The sequence below is a fragment of the Stegostoma tigrinum genome, chromosome 42 (assembly GCF_030684315.1).
Source record: "Stegostoma tigrinum isolate sSteTig4 chromosome 42, sSteTig4.hap1, whole genome shotgun sequence".
Classification (NCBI taxonomy): domain Eukaryota; kingdom Metazoa; phylum Chordata; class Chondrichthyes; order Orectolobiformes; family Stegostomatidae; genus Stegostoma; species Stegostoma tigrinum.
The window spans coordinates 14239390-14254073 of NC_081395.1; positions in this window are offsets into that span (position 1 = coordinate 14239390).

A 14684-nucleotide genomic window follows, 5' to 3' on the forward strand; every position below is an offset into this window, starting at 1 on the left:
ACTCAGTAACCAGTGAGAAAAGGCACTATTCCGTATGCTGTACATATAACTTCAGTTGGTGAACAATAAATAAAAGTTCATTAAGAAGCACTAAGCACAGAGCTAACTACATTTTGTTTGTCTTCTTTAAAAGAAGCTGACCTAGACAGAAATAAACTCAGTCCCAAGTCCTGGTCCTTCAGGAAGGGGAGGAAATTGGGAGCAAGCTCATGAGATGGGTTTAAGGCACTCCGTCCTTGCTTTCACCTCAGATGTCACCCACTCCAGCCTGGCCTCAGCAGAATTCGTCTGTCTCCCTTGCTCCCTTGCTCATTCAATATCTCCCTCCAACCTTGCAATTTCCCTGTCTGTCTCCTCTTTCCATTTGCTCACTCTTTCTCACTATCCGTCCCACTCTCATTTTCCTTCACTCACTTCTCAATCTTGCACTCTATCTCCCAATCTCTTTCTATCTCATTTCCTCAACTTTTCCACACCTCTTAAAACAACTGTACAGAGGCTGGTATCCTGTCAACACGTCACCCTTTATGTACACTAGCTTTGGCAAGCCAGATCAGAGTCAATCCCAGAACTGAGAATATTCTGATACCCCTGTTTACATTGGTCAGCCAAGGCTTCCTGACAGGCCTAGGCTAACAACTCCAATCAAGGATGTTATAGTCAATGAGATCCACTCAGCTTCACTCACTGCATCCCTTTTCCTTAAACCATCTCCCACTGTACTTTGCTGGGGAACAGAATTGGGGTGGGGTAGGTGTTTTGGAGGCCATTGCTGAGGGAACAGATTGAGTTTGGATATACTTTGTGTTGCTAAGGGAACAGAGGGGTAGGGTCACAGACCATTGCTGGGGGAACACAGCCTGTGTCTGACAACTGGCCATTGCAAGCAGAAATGATTGGGGGTGGGGTCAGCAATCCATTGTTGGGGGAACAATGACGTGCTCTGTCTGTGGCCAGCTGCTAGGGGAACAAAGGGGTTAGGGCTGCCAGGCATTGCTAGGCAGTTTGGAGTTTGCGGGAGGCAGGCAGGGTGGGTGGCTGCAATTGTTGTGAGGGGAAGAGTTTTGGGTTTGAGTGAAATAACTCCACAGAGACCAAGACACCCAGATTATCGGGGGAGGGGGTGGGGAAGTCATCTGAATTAATAATGCCCCATAGGGAGGAATTCTGCCATTTTCACCTGGTGAACTCATATTTTGGGAAATGTGAGGCCTTGTTTCTTCATTTTTTTCTTGGATGTGTTTTTGAGTATTGTTATATTTTTAGATGATTATCCTAGTCCTAGAGTCCAGAAACATCAAGAAGCTTTTCTATCTATATCAGCAGTTTCTGTTATAGTCTCAAAATCTTTCATCATCTCCGATTATAAGGTGATATAACCTTGTGTTATTAACTCCCGCATCTTTGACCTTCGCTGTCCAACTATCACTCTGGTAAATCTATGCTGCACTGAAACAGACAAAGACTGCCAAGTCTCCACTTTTTTTTGCCTTTTGCTGTTAATGAAGTCAATGTCAGAGCTGTGCTAATATGAAATAGATGCTGTGAACAAACCTAAACTGGCTGACCGACAGACTCCTTCTGAATCATTTATCCCAGCTTTGCAGACTAAACATACCTTACACTTTATATATTATTAAAGGGTTTAAATCAAAATCAGAAAATAGAATATGAAAGTAAGTTTGTGGAAAACATAAAAACCCACTGCAAAAGCATCTATAGATATTTGAAGAAGACAAAAATTTTGAAGACAAATGAAAGTCCCTTGCATTTACAATCAGATGAATTCACAATGATCAACAAATAGACAACAGAGCAGTTGAACAAATATTTTGGATCTTTCTTCACTGAGGAGGAAATTTTCAGCAAATGTTTGGGGACAGAAGATCAAGCATGAAGGAGGGACTGAAGGAAGCCCTTAATAGTCAGAAATGTACTGGGGACATTGACTGAATAAAAGCCTGATGGGTCACCAGGGCATGATGAACCGCATCTCAGAGAACTTAAGGAAGCAGTCCTATAAATAGCAGATACACTGATGATCATGGACTGAACGGTAGCTAATGAAACCCCATTTCTTTCAAAAAAAAAGGAGGAAGAGAGAAAATGGGAATTATAGGCCAGTTATCCTGACATTGGTGGTGGGGAAAATGCTGGAGTCAATTATTAAGGGTGTCATATTAAGCTTTTGGAAAGCAGTAACAGGATAGTTCTTTACATGGGTTCACTAAAGGGAAATCATGCTTGACAAATCTTCTATAATGTTTTGAGTTTGTGACCAGCAGAGAGTACAAGGGTGAATTGCTAGATGTCGTGTCTCTGGGCTAGCAAAAGACTTTTGACAAGGTTCCACATGAGAGATTAGGAAGGAAAATTAAAGTTCATAGTATCACAGATAATGTATTGACACTGACAGAGAACTGTTTGGCAGACAGAAACAGCGAGTTGGAAATCATGGGGCATTTTACAGAGTGGTGAGCAGTGACAAGTGAGGTACTGCAGAGTTCAATGTTGAGATTCTAAATGTTCACAATTTACATTAACAATTCGAATGAAGGAATTGAATGCAACATCTCCAAAATGACACGAAGCTGGACTGCAGTGTGTGCTACGAAGAGGATGCTAAGAGGCTGCAGGATAACTTGGACAGGCTGAGTTGGTAAGTACTTGGAAAATGCAACATAATGTAGATAATTGTCAGATTATCTACTTTGCTCCCAAAAACAGGAAGGAAGATTATTATCTGAATGATGTCATTTTTGGAAAAGGTTAATTGCAACGAGACCTGTGTGTCATGGTAGAACAGTCGCTGAATGTTGGCATGCAGGTGCAACAGTCAATGAGGAAATCTCACGGCATGCTGGCTTTCATAGCGAGAGGATTTGAATATAGGTGTAGGGATGTCTCGCTGCAGTTATACAGATCCTTCATAAGGCCATGCCTTGAGTATTATGTGTAGTTTTGGTGTCCTAGTCTGAGGAAGGACATTCTTGCTTTTGTGGGAGTCCCGTGAAAGTTCACCAGACTGATTCCCGGATGGCAGGAATGATATATGAAGAAAGATTAGATTGACTGGGCTTCTATTCACTTGAATTTCGAAGAATGAGGCGAGATAAAATAGAAACCCATAAAATCCTGATGCGATTGGACAATCTAGATACAGGAAGAATGCTCCAGATGTTGGGGAAGTCCAGAACTAGGGGTCACAGTCGAAGAATAAAGGGTAAGCCATTCAGGACTGAGGTGAGGAACAGTTGCTTCATTCAGACAATGGTGAACTTGTGAAATTCTCTCCCACAGAACGTTGTTGGGGTCAGTTCATAAGAGATATTCAAGCTGGATGTGGACCTTGTGGCCACAGGGATGGAGGGATTTGGAGAGAAAGCTGAAATTGCAAAATCAGCCATGATCATATTAGATTGTGGTACAGGCTGCAAGCGCCAATGACCTTCTCCTGCCCTTACTTTCTCTGTTTCTATGTCGCAGCCACCTGGAAATGAAATACAGCGAGATGTGAATTGATGATTTTGGATGTTAGACTGAGGAGGGACAATTTAAACTAAAGAGTGACACGGTAAAACTGAGTACAAATACAGAGACTGCTTCAGTTTGTGTCCGACATGCTGTCAGGAAAGAAGAAGCGCCTATCTTCAAAAGCCGTTTACATTCATACATTGTAGAAATATTAGCCTGGATGCAGAAGCAGGGTATGGAGAGCTTCATTGGAAAGGACACGGGCGTTTCGATTGATTAAGATGCAAGTTCCAGAATCTGTTTAAAGCTATTGCCTGAGAGAATTAGAAGTATCAACACTCTCCAGCTATTTAAACTTCAAACAGGCAGAACGGCAGGAACATACACAATGTGACATGTCAGGTCAGCCACTAAACTAAGTGTGAGGCCTTGTTCAAAATCCGTTGCAGAGTGTTAACCTGGGGTTAGGCTTCTTTTATCCCGAAAACAGCAATTTATCGAAGACCAAGGAGAGCTATTATGGCTTCACTAATGTTCTGCTATCTAAAATGAAGGGAAAGTGGTTTTACAAATAAACAATCCTCCTGGACCACGTCAGGGAGTGAGTGTAATAGCGAGGGCGTCAGTGTGACTATGAGAGTTTGCGACTGAGTTTGAACGGAAGATTTTGCTCGTTTGTGTGTGAGGTATGCCTAAGATTGGGAGATTCTGTCAGATAATGTTTTGTAATGCTCTAAACGTCTGTGCACGCGTGTGAGGGCGTGACTGGTAGTGGGCGAGTCCATGACAGTGTTTGTGCGTCTGAGCGTGTGTCCATGTGAGAGTTTCGTCTGTGTTTTAGTGTGCACGAAAGATTGCATGTGTGTGCCTGTGCATGTGTACGTGTGCGAATGAGGAACTCCAAAAGGATATGGATATCTTCAGCGAACGGGAAAATCTGACGGAGAGGGATTCACATCAAGACTTGCACATGTTCCCAAAAGAACTTCCTTGCAATAAGTGGCAATTTGTTACTTGTGCTCTAAATGGTTAACTCTACATTGTGCTAATTTTCTGCCATCATCACGCACCCTGGACAATAATGTTTGATAATTTCCCACCGTTTTAGGCGCAAAACCAACTTTTTCCCCTCCTCCGAACATGATATGCCTTGTGCCAATGCTTCTAAGTATTTCTCACATTACACGGGCAGGCAATTAGATGATGTGAGGGAATGTAGCGAAGTCTGCCACCCTCAGTACCTTCATGTCACAAACGTTATAATATTCAATCCTAAAACTGCCGTCCCACCGGGACAAAACCTCATTCGGTCTGCAAGTGTGGACACGGCTGGGAACCAGTATTTAAATGTGTCACTGAGTTAGTTTGGAAATTTCTGCCGCACGTGGACATTTCTCCACATTACATTCTATCTGCCAGTTACTGGGTCACTTAGTGAAGCTGTTTATTTCTGTTTCCAGCCTCTTTGGTCGTCCCCATTAATGGTCTTGCCAGCGAACCTGGAGACATTACACTTGTTCCACTCGTCCAAATCGATTGTAAGTGGCTATGGTTTTAGCGTTGGCTCTTCTGCGGCCCCCACTAGTACCAGCTCACCAAGCTGGAAATGACCCCGTTTACAGCCAAGCCAATGCCTTCCAGGGCACTTCAAACACTGTTTCTCTCACTATGCAGTCTGACTCAATGTAACAATGTCGTAACAGACTCTCAGAAGACAACAAGAGGGTTGAGGGAGGGAGACAGCGAAGTGAAAGACAACGGTGGGGGGAGAGAGAAGGAGGCAGAGACAATGAGAGAGAAAGATCTGAGAAGGCTCATAGAACTGAATAGCTCCCTAACTGACAGATCTACCGTCATCGAAAAGTGTGTAGATGGGATTTCAAACTTGTAACCAAGGAGTGTTGGATGGAAACAATGTAGCAGGATCATGTTACTTTGTACGCAACCTCGTGAAGTACATGCCCAGGGAGTGTTTGATAAGTATCGTGTGGATGGACACTTACTCCGCCTGGAACTCAGCATTATTTCGACCTTGGTGTGTACAGACGACAGTACAGAAGCGGTATTTCTCTGTGTTTATCGTCTGTTGTCGGTGTCCCGTGAATTCTGATGGGAGGCAGAGTAAATAGAGATGCACAAGTCATTAAAATATTGAGCAAGCTCCATTAGCAATCCCTCGATGCCAGATTAACACAGGACATTCACACTGCAAGATCAGTCTCGAACTTCACCTCCCCCCCCGACACAGAGAGGTTATTGTATCACACACCGCATTTGAATCAGGCGCTGCGTTTGGGAACAAAACATGACACCTAGGATTTGGGAAAATTGTTCATGTGGATCTTCAGAAGCAGGAATCCAGCAGAAAATCTGAACAGAACCGAGAGAATCAAACAAAGAAAATGAATTTTTTTGAAGAGTCCAGTGTCTGTTGAGAATATTGAGACAGTAATATATTGACCCTGTAATATCGAAGTGGAGAGTTCAGGATTGTGTTTTTGTATATATGGGTTTGGTGGTATGTGACGGAGACAGTTAAGATTGAGTTCCACTCTGCACCTCTGCTCTGATTATCACCGTCCTTTGCATATTTGACCGTGACAACATTGAGAGAGGTCCCCACGCAGTCCCTGACCTGGGAGTGTTTGATGTGGTACTGTAGAGGCAGCTCCACTCTCTATCTAACTCTGTTATCGACCTACTCTGGGAATTTTAGATGAGGAAAGCTTAGTGAAAATTTCACTTTCACTCTCGTATGTGCCCTGGCGTTGTTCGCTAGTAACACTGATAAACTGTGCTCTCAATTTTGGTGGGAAACAGCAAATGCAGATCCATGCGATAAAGGGAAGAAATGAATATGACACTAACAGCGATTCAGTGATGCAATACCATCGATGCTCAGCTTTCTCACTTTGCTCAATTTGTAAAAGAAATGTCTGTGTGGTGCTAACATCAAATGTAGAGTAGGCTTTAATCTGTATGTCACCCCATGCTGTACCTGTCTTGAGAATGTTTGATGCAGACACTGTAGAGGCTGTTTTCCTCTGTTTCAACCTGTGTAAAATAGGAAATATTTTTAGTATTACCAGATGACACACAAGTTGACATTGGAGTAATCAGGGAAGAGAAGAGGAGCAGACTTTGATAGTAAGAACTGCCGATGCTGGTGTCAGAGGTAACACAGCGTGAACCTGGAGGAACACAGCAGGCCAGGCAGTATCAGAGGAGCAGGCAAGCTGACAGTTTCGGATCGGGACCCTTCCTCAGAAATGCAGCAGACTTTAGCAGGATAAAAATGTTATGGACCAGATCAACTCCCCTCCAAGTATATTAAGGAGGTAGACTAGACTCTAACTTTTCCCTATTTTCAAAGTAAATATCATGTCATGTGTGCTAAATGCAATTCAGTTGGTCCCTCTCCTGGATGTTGAGCAAAATATAATTTATTCAAACACTATAGTTAAAATAAAACAAAAGAAAGAGAAACTTGGAATAGCTTAAGTCAATTGAAAGAATTTAACAGAATATTAGATTATTTTACGAAAAAATAGTTTTTCCAACGTGGCAACATGCTAAAAACAGCCCCATGGCAAAAAAGGCGAACAGATTGTTTCACATACAATGCCATCAGCAAGAATGAGATACGTGCAGCAGCTCCCCAGATAGAAAGCGTATAGCCGCCGGGAGGGAGTAACTGCTGAGATCCCAGAAATGAATGCCGAAAGCTAACTGAAAATCCTGAATCAGTGAGAGCTTGACCATACCCACTCAGGCTAAGTCTGTCAATCCAACTTTAAAACAAAACTATCCCAAAGCTTCACAGGTCGTTTATCTTCTCAGAGTGTGGGGCACTTGTCCTCCAATCTTTGTGTGAAAGAAACAAAAACATAATTTGCTGGAAAAGCTCAACAGGTCTGGCAGTATCTGTGCAGAGAAATCAGAGTTAATGTTTCAGGTCCGGTGGCCACCGCCACACCTCGCCCCCCCCCCCCCCACCCCCCCACCCCCCTGCCGCCACTCAGAACTCGCGGGACGATGAAAAATTAACTCTGATTTCTCCTCACAGATGCTGACAGGCCTGCTGAGCCTTTCCACTAATTTCTGTTTATATTTCTGATCTACAGCATTTGTTGTTCTTTCAAACCAGGATAAAACATACACCTTAAAGGCACGGTATCGTCACTGGTTAAGTGCTGTCGGTCTGAGGATGAAAATGATCCACAGAATTCCTGATGTCGTCTCATTAAAACTGTCATAGTAAGAATTCCTGACTCTTGATAGCCAATGAATAAAAGACACAGAATTCAAGTAAAATAGACATGAGAGCAAATAGAGCAAAATGGGTCTCCCAATGTCCCTGGGCCTGGCGGTACTTCACCCAAATCATACCCTAACACTGCAAATATCAAAGTAACTGAGGGATCGACAGTTATTAAACACATTCCTGGTGAAGCCTTGTTCAGATGCTGTCAGAGTTTTAATCTGGAATCTAACTAATTTTGATCCAGAAGGAAGGAATTTCTCGAATCCACACTGTCCCCACCAATTCAAATAGTGTGTTGTCTGAAAATAAAAAAAAATCTGCAACTAAAGGAACATCCTGTGCGCATATGTGTGCATGTCTATCTGTCAGCCTGTGTAGTGCGTGTGTGTGTGTTATGTGAGTGACTGAAAGGGTGGGAGCGCGTGACTAAGTCTTTGTGTGTGTGAGTGCAAGAGTTATTGTGTGAGTTTGAGTGTATGAGAGGTTTTGTAAGTGTGTGTGTGTGTGTGTATGTGTGTGTGCGCGCGTTTGTGTTTATCTGAGTAAGTCTATGTACATGAAGAAAGAATTCCAAAGGGATATTAATACCTTAATTGTAAGATAATGTCTAACCTAGATGAGATTCACAAAGTAGAGGTGCTGGCGTTGGACTGGGGTGGACAAAGTCAGAAATCACTGCACCAGTTAAAGTCCAAAGGGTAATTTGAAAACACAAGCTTTCAGAGCCTCAGTCCTTCTTCAGGAGTTAGTGAGAGAGGTAGTATCAGACTCAGAAATTATAAGGAAAAGATGGAAGGTTCACACCATCGATGAGGATGTGCTAAACAAACCTAAGATACTGTTAAATCTTTAATCAGTGGTTTTAAGTGATTAATATGCAAATGTAAATCCCAAAATTCCATTCGTCATCGTCCTGAGAGAACTAAAGATTTTATCAGTGCAGAGAAGAGATGATAGTTTTGGTTAGACAATGCATGCTAGGTGTGAGACTTGTTTAGAATATTTTTGTGTTTTTGTTTGGAGTCAGACTTGTTTTATTTCTAAAGTAGGAATTTATAAAACACCATATTACTGATTGCGTGTATGTGAGAGCGAGTGTGTGAGTGGGAGAGAGAAAGTGTGTTTAAGGGGGGAAGAGAGGGTGTGTGCGTGAGGGGGAGAGAGTAAGTGTGTTTGAGGGGGGAAGAGAGGGTGTGTGCGTGAGGGGGAGAGAGTAAGTGTGTTTGAGGGGGAAGAGAGGGTGTGTGTGTGAGGGGGAGAGAGAGAGTGTGTGTGTGTGTGTGCAAGCATGGGAGAGAGTCTGTGTGGGAGATATCGAGTGTGTGTGTTTGTGTGCGTGTATGTGTGTGTGTTTACATGTATGAGGGTGTATAGTGTGGTAGGGTCACCTGTAGTGCGACATGAATCTAAGATCCTATTTGAGGCCATTGTCATGGTTACCAGACTTGGCTATCAGCCCCTGCTTGGTGACTCTGTGTTGCTGTGTCTTCCAAAGTCTGCCTTGGAGGATGTTTATCCGAAGAGCCGAGGCCAAATGTCCTTGACTGTTGAAGTGTTCTCCAGTGGGAGCGAACATTCCTGTTTGGCGATTTCTGTGTCATGTCCATTCATACATTGTCGTAGCATCTGCATAGTTTCATCAATATACCATGCCTCAGGGCATTCTTGCCTGCAGCATATGAGATAGACAATGTTGGCCAAGTCACATGAGTTATTGCTGTACACATAGTGGATGGTGTTCCCATGTCTGATGGTAGCTTCCATGTAAAAGATGGGACACGTCTTGTCAAGGTTGCCATGACAGGGTTGTAAAGTGTTATGAGTGATGTTGTCCTGAAGGCTGGGCAGTTTGCCATGAGCAATGGTCGATTTAAGGTTTGGCGGTTGTTTGAAGGTGAGAAGTGAAGGCAAGAAGAACATCTTGTTGGGGTGCTTAATATGTTGAAGGCCGCAAAGAACATGGCATAGTTCCTCTGCTCCTGGGAAGGACTGGACTCCTGAAGAAGGACAGGGGCTCTGAAAGTTTGTGTTTTCAAATGAATCTGTTAGACTGTAATCTGGTATCAGAGATAACGGGAACTGCAGATGCTGGAGAATCCGAGATAAACAAGTGTGGAGCTGGAAGAACACAGCAGGCCAAGCAGCATCAGAGGAGCACAAAAGCTGACGTTTTGGGCCTAGACCATTCATCAGAAAAGGGGGATGGGGAGAGGGTTCTGAAATAAATAGGGAGAGAGAAGGAGGCGGATAGAAGGTAGATAGAGGAGAAGATAGGTGGAGAGGAGAGTATGGGTGGGGAGGTAGGGAGGGGATGGGTCTGCCTGGGGAGGATGGACAGGTCAAGGGGGGGATGAGGTTAGTAGGTAGGAAATGGAGGTGCGGCTTGAGGTGGGAGGAGGGGATAAGTGAGAGGAAGAACAGGTTAGGGAGGCGGGGACAAGCTGGGCTGGTTTTGGGATGCAGTCAGGGGAGGGGAGAGTTTGAAGCTTGTGAAATCCACATTAATACCATTGGGCTGCAGGGTTGCCAAGCGGAACATGAATTGCTGTTCCTGCAACCTTTGAGTGGCATCATTGTGGCATTGCAGGAGGCCTAGGATGGACATGTCATCTAAGGAATGGGAGGGGGGTTAGAAATGGCTCATGACTGGGAGGTGCTGTTGTTTAGTGTGAACCGACCGTAGGTGTTCTGCAAAGCAGTCGCCAAGCCTCCACTTGGTTTACCTGATGTAGAGGCAGCCACAATGGGTACAGTGGATACAGTATACCACATTGGCAGATGTGCAGGTGAACAACTGCTTGATGTGGAATTTCTTCTTGGGGCCTGGGATGGGGGTGAGGGAGAAGGTGTGGGGGCAAGTGTAGCACTTCTTGGGATTGCAGGGGAAAGTGCCAGGTGTGGTGGGGTTGGAGGGGAGTGTGGAGCAGACAAGGGAGTCCCAGAGAGAGTGATCCCTCTGGAAAGCAGACAAGGGTGGGGACGGAAAAATGTCTTTGGTGGATCGGATTGTAGATGGCAGAAGTGTTGGAGGATGATGCGTTGCATCCGGAGTTTGGTGGGGTAGTATGTGAGGAATAGGGGGATTCTCTACTGGCGTTTATGGCAGGGACTAGGGGTGAGTTGCAGGAAATATGGGAGACACGTCAAGGGTGTTCTCAACCACTGCCGAGGGGAAGTTGTAGTCCTTGAAGAACGAGGACATCTGAAATGTATGGGAGTGGAATGCCTCATCCTGGGAGCAGATGCGGCAGAGGCGAAGGAATTGGGAATAGTGGAAGGGATTTTTGCAGGAAGGTGGGTGGGAGGAAGTGTATTCTAGGTAGCTGTGGGAGTCGGTGGGCTTGAAATAGATATCGGTTTCTAGGTGGTTGACTGAGATGGTGACAGAGATGTCCAGGAAGGTAAGGGATGTGTTGGAGATGGTCCAGGTGAACTTGAGGTTGGGGTGCAAGGTGTTGGTGAAATCGATGAACTGTTTGACCTCCTTGTGGGAGAAAGAGGTGGTGCAGATACAGTCATTGATGTAACAGAGGAAGAGGTGGGGTTTAGGGCCAGTGTAGGTACAGAAGAGGGACTGTTCCATGTAACCTACAAAGAGGCAGGCATAACTTGGGCCCATGCGGGTACCCATGGCCACCTCCTTTGTCTATAGGAAGTGGGAGGAATCGAAAGAGAAGTTGTTGAGGGTGAGGACGGGTTTGGCTAAGCAGATGAGTGTGTCGGTGGAGGGGGACTGGTCAGGCCTGTGGGACAGGAAGAAGCGGAGGGCCTTGAGGCCATCTGCATGGGGAATGCAGGTGTATAGGGACTGGACATCCATGGTGAAAATGAGGTGTTGGGGACCGGGGAATTGGAAGTTCTGGAGGAGGTGGAGGGCGTGGGTAATGTCACGGATGTAGGCAGGGAGTTCCTGGACCAAGGGGGAGAAAATGGAGTCCAGATAGGTGGAGATGAGTTTGGTGGGGCAGGAGCAGACGGAGACAATGGGTCGACCAGGACAGGCGGGTTTGTGGATTTTGGGAAGGAGATAGAAAAAGGCAGTGCGGGGTTGGGGGACAATGAGGTTGGAGGCCGCGGGTGGGAGGTCACATGAGGTGATGAGATTGTGGATGGTTTGGGAGATGATGGTTTGGTGCTCGGGGTTGGGGTCATGATCCAGGGAGTGGTAGGAGGAGGAATCTGGTGTAGTGTGATTTCTGACAGGGATTCACAGCAAGACTTTGTCATGTTCCCAGTACAATCTGCTGGCAATATATCATTTTCCATCATGTTTGCTTTCTGGCACCATCAAGTCTCTCTGGATAATAATGTCAAATAATATCCCACAAGGAGTTCGAACAGTTCGTTCACTTCACCAAACATTCCATCCCAACCTTAAGTTCACCTGGACCATCTCTGGTACCTCTCTGTCCTTCCTGGACCTCTCTGTTTCCATCTCTGGCAACCACCTGGAAACGAATATCCATTTCAAGCCCACTGACTCCCACGGCTACCTACAGTACACCTCTTCCCACCCACATTCCTGCAAAAATGCCATCCCCTCTTCCCAATTCATTCACCTCCACCACATCTGCTACCAGAATGAAGCATTCCACTCCAGAGCATCTCAGATGTCCTCGTTTTTCAAGGACCACAATTTCACCCCCCTCAATGGTCGAGAATGCCCTTGACTGTGTCTCCCACATTTCCCGCAACTCATCCCTCACACCCCCTCCCGCAATAACAACCACAACAGATTCCTCCTTGTCCTCATGTACTACCCCAGCAACTTCTAGATCCAACACATCATACTCTGACACTTCCACCATCTGCAATCCGACCCCACTGCCAAAGATATTTTCCCTTCCTTGAACTGACACAACCTGTCCATCTTCCCCCCCACCTATCTGCCCCAACCCACCCACTGACCAATCCTCACCACTCCCTACCCGCACTCACCCATCATCATCCCACCCAGCTTCCCCAGCCCCACCCCTCCTCTCTATTTCTCAGCTCCCTTCCCTTGCCCCATTTCTGAAAAAGGGTCCTAACCTGAAACGTTAATTTTCCTGCTCCTCTGATGCTGCCAGGCCTGCTGTGTTCCTCCAGCTTCATACTGAGTTGTCCAAGGTCTAACACGTTTATTTTCTAAGAGATAGCTCAGTACCTCCACCTTACAAACTCACATCAACACGAAGGACAAAATAACCTCTTAACGTGACAGCATCTTCACACTTTCATCTTTTAAAAAAAGTATCAATATATAAAAATGGCTACATTTTAAAACCCTTTGTCTTCCTATATTATTGCAGCACAATAGATATACATTACATTGACTCTAAGCATGCAAACATTAATTACTACAACCTATTCTCGTCAGTTTACCCGTGCCACCAAACACCTCCAAAATTTTCATCAGTCACAACACATTGGAAATTATATTTCCACATCCTGCCACATGTATAATGTTAAATTGAATGACTGCAATAATAAGCAGTTAGGTTGAGTTTTCCTCACTCCCAAGCGACATCCTTTTAATAATTCATGCACTACCCTCTACAGGTCTTCTGTAGAACGCACCTGTAATGCAACCTGATGAAATTCCGCCTATGTCTCATTGGCCTGAATATGTGAATAGATATGTGTCTATTTCCCCATCAAGATGTCATTTTTCAGACAGCAACAATCTGTGATACACTCAGATTCTGAGATAGTGGGAACTGCAGATGCTGGAAAATCCAATATAACAAAGTGTGGAGCTGGATGAACACAGCAGGCCAAGCAGCATCTGTTTCTATGCTATGTTTTGATACAACCGCCTTAGTTTCTATCTTTCTGATCTAATTCAGTCAACTCTTTGAACTAAAATATCCACATTATCTTACACCTGGTTTTTTCTCAGTTATTCATTTAAATATGGTCTCAGATAATTCTTCTTCAAGTTCCTCCTCTTACTTTGTGACTTTGTTATCACACAGTCAGGAAAAATTCCAGGATATACCTCCTGTAATATCCCAGTTGCCTCATTTTCTACTGGCATTTTAACCACAGTAGGCAGAACTCCTACCTGTGATCTAGCTCTGTCATTATGAAATTCAAATTGTATTCCTGGAACCAAGAGATCCTCTACTACTCCTACGACCACTTCTCCATTTTTCAACAGATACTCCAACCTCATTTTACATAATGGAGCACTTCTTGTCTCACCATGAATTCTACATATTACTATTTTTTCTGGCAATAGTCCTTCTGAATTACATATCTCCTCAACTGGTGAAGGATTTTTTTCTAGTTTCCACTGTGCCTTCCTTTACCGTCTCAACAAAACTTATCCAGGCTTATCCTGTTTTGCCATATCCATTTTCCCAGTGCATTTTTGGAGCCACCAACACTGCGACTTCATGAAACCTACTTTATTGAGATGAAAACAATTGAGCTTTTTTTACTACTGTTTCCACAGCATGAATTTCCCATTTATCCTGTGGTAAGCTATCTTCATTATATTCAATGAGATCTCCTTTTCCCTTACTACCTGAGGATTCCTCTTTTCCCCAGTTTCTATTCCTCACAAGTTGACATTGGAAGCCAGACTTGTACTGATGAAGTGCTTCATAATCATCGGTTATTTCAGCTGATAATCTTGCAGTTTTATTGCTCAGTTTTTCCACGCGAGTCCTCACTACTTCAGGAAGTGAATTTTTGAACTCCTCTGAAATATTCGTCTCTCTAAGAGCATGAAATGTTTGATTGATTTTCATTGCCCTTATCCAACGACCAAAATTACTTTGATTTTTTCAAACTCAATGTATGTTTGACCAGGGTCCCTCCTTAGATTCCTGAAATGTTGTCTGTAGGATTTTGGTACATATATGCACTTAAAATGACAATTTTCACCTCATTATATTCCTCAGATATCCTCTGATAGTGATACAAATAGCTCACTGGTTCTACCTGCCAACTTTGTTTG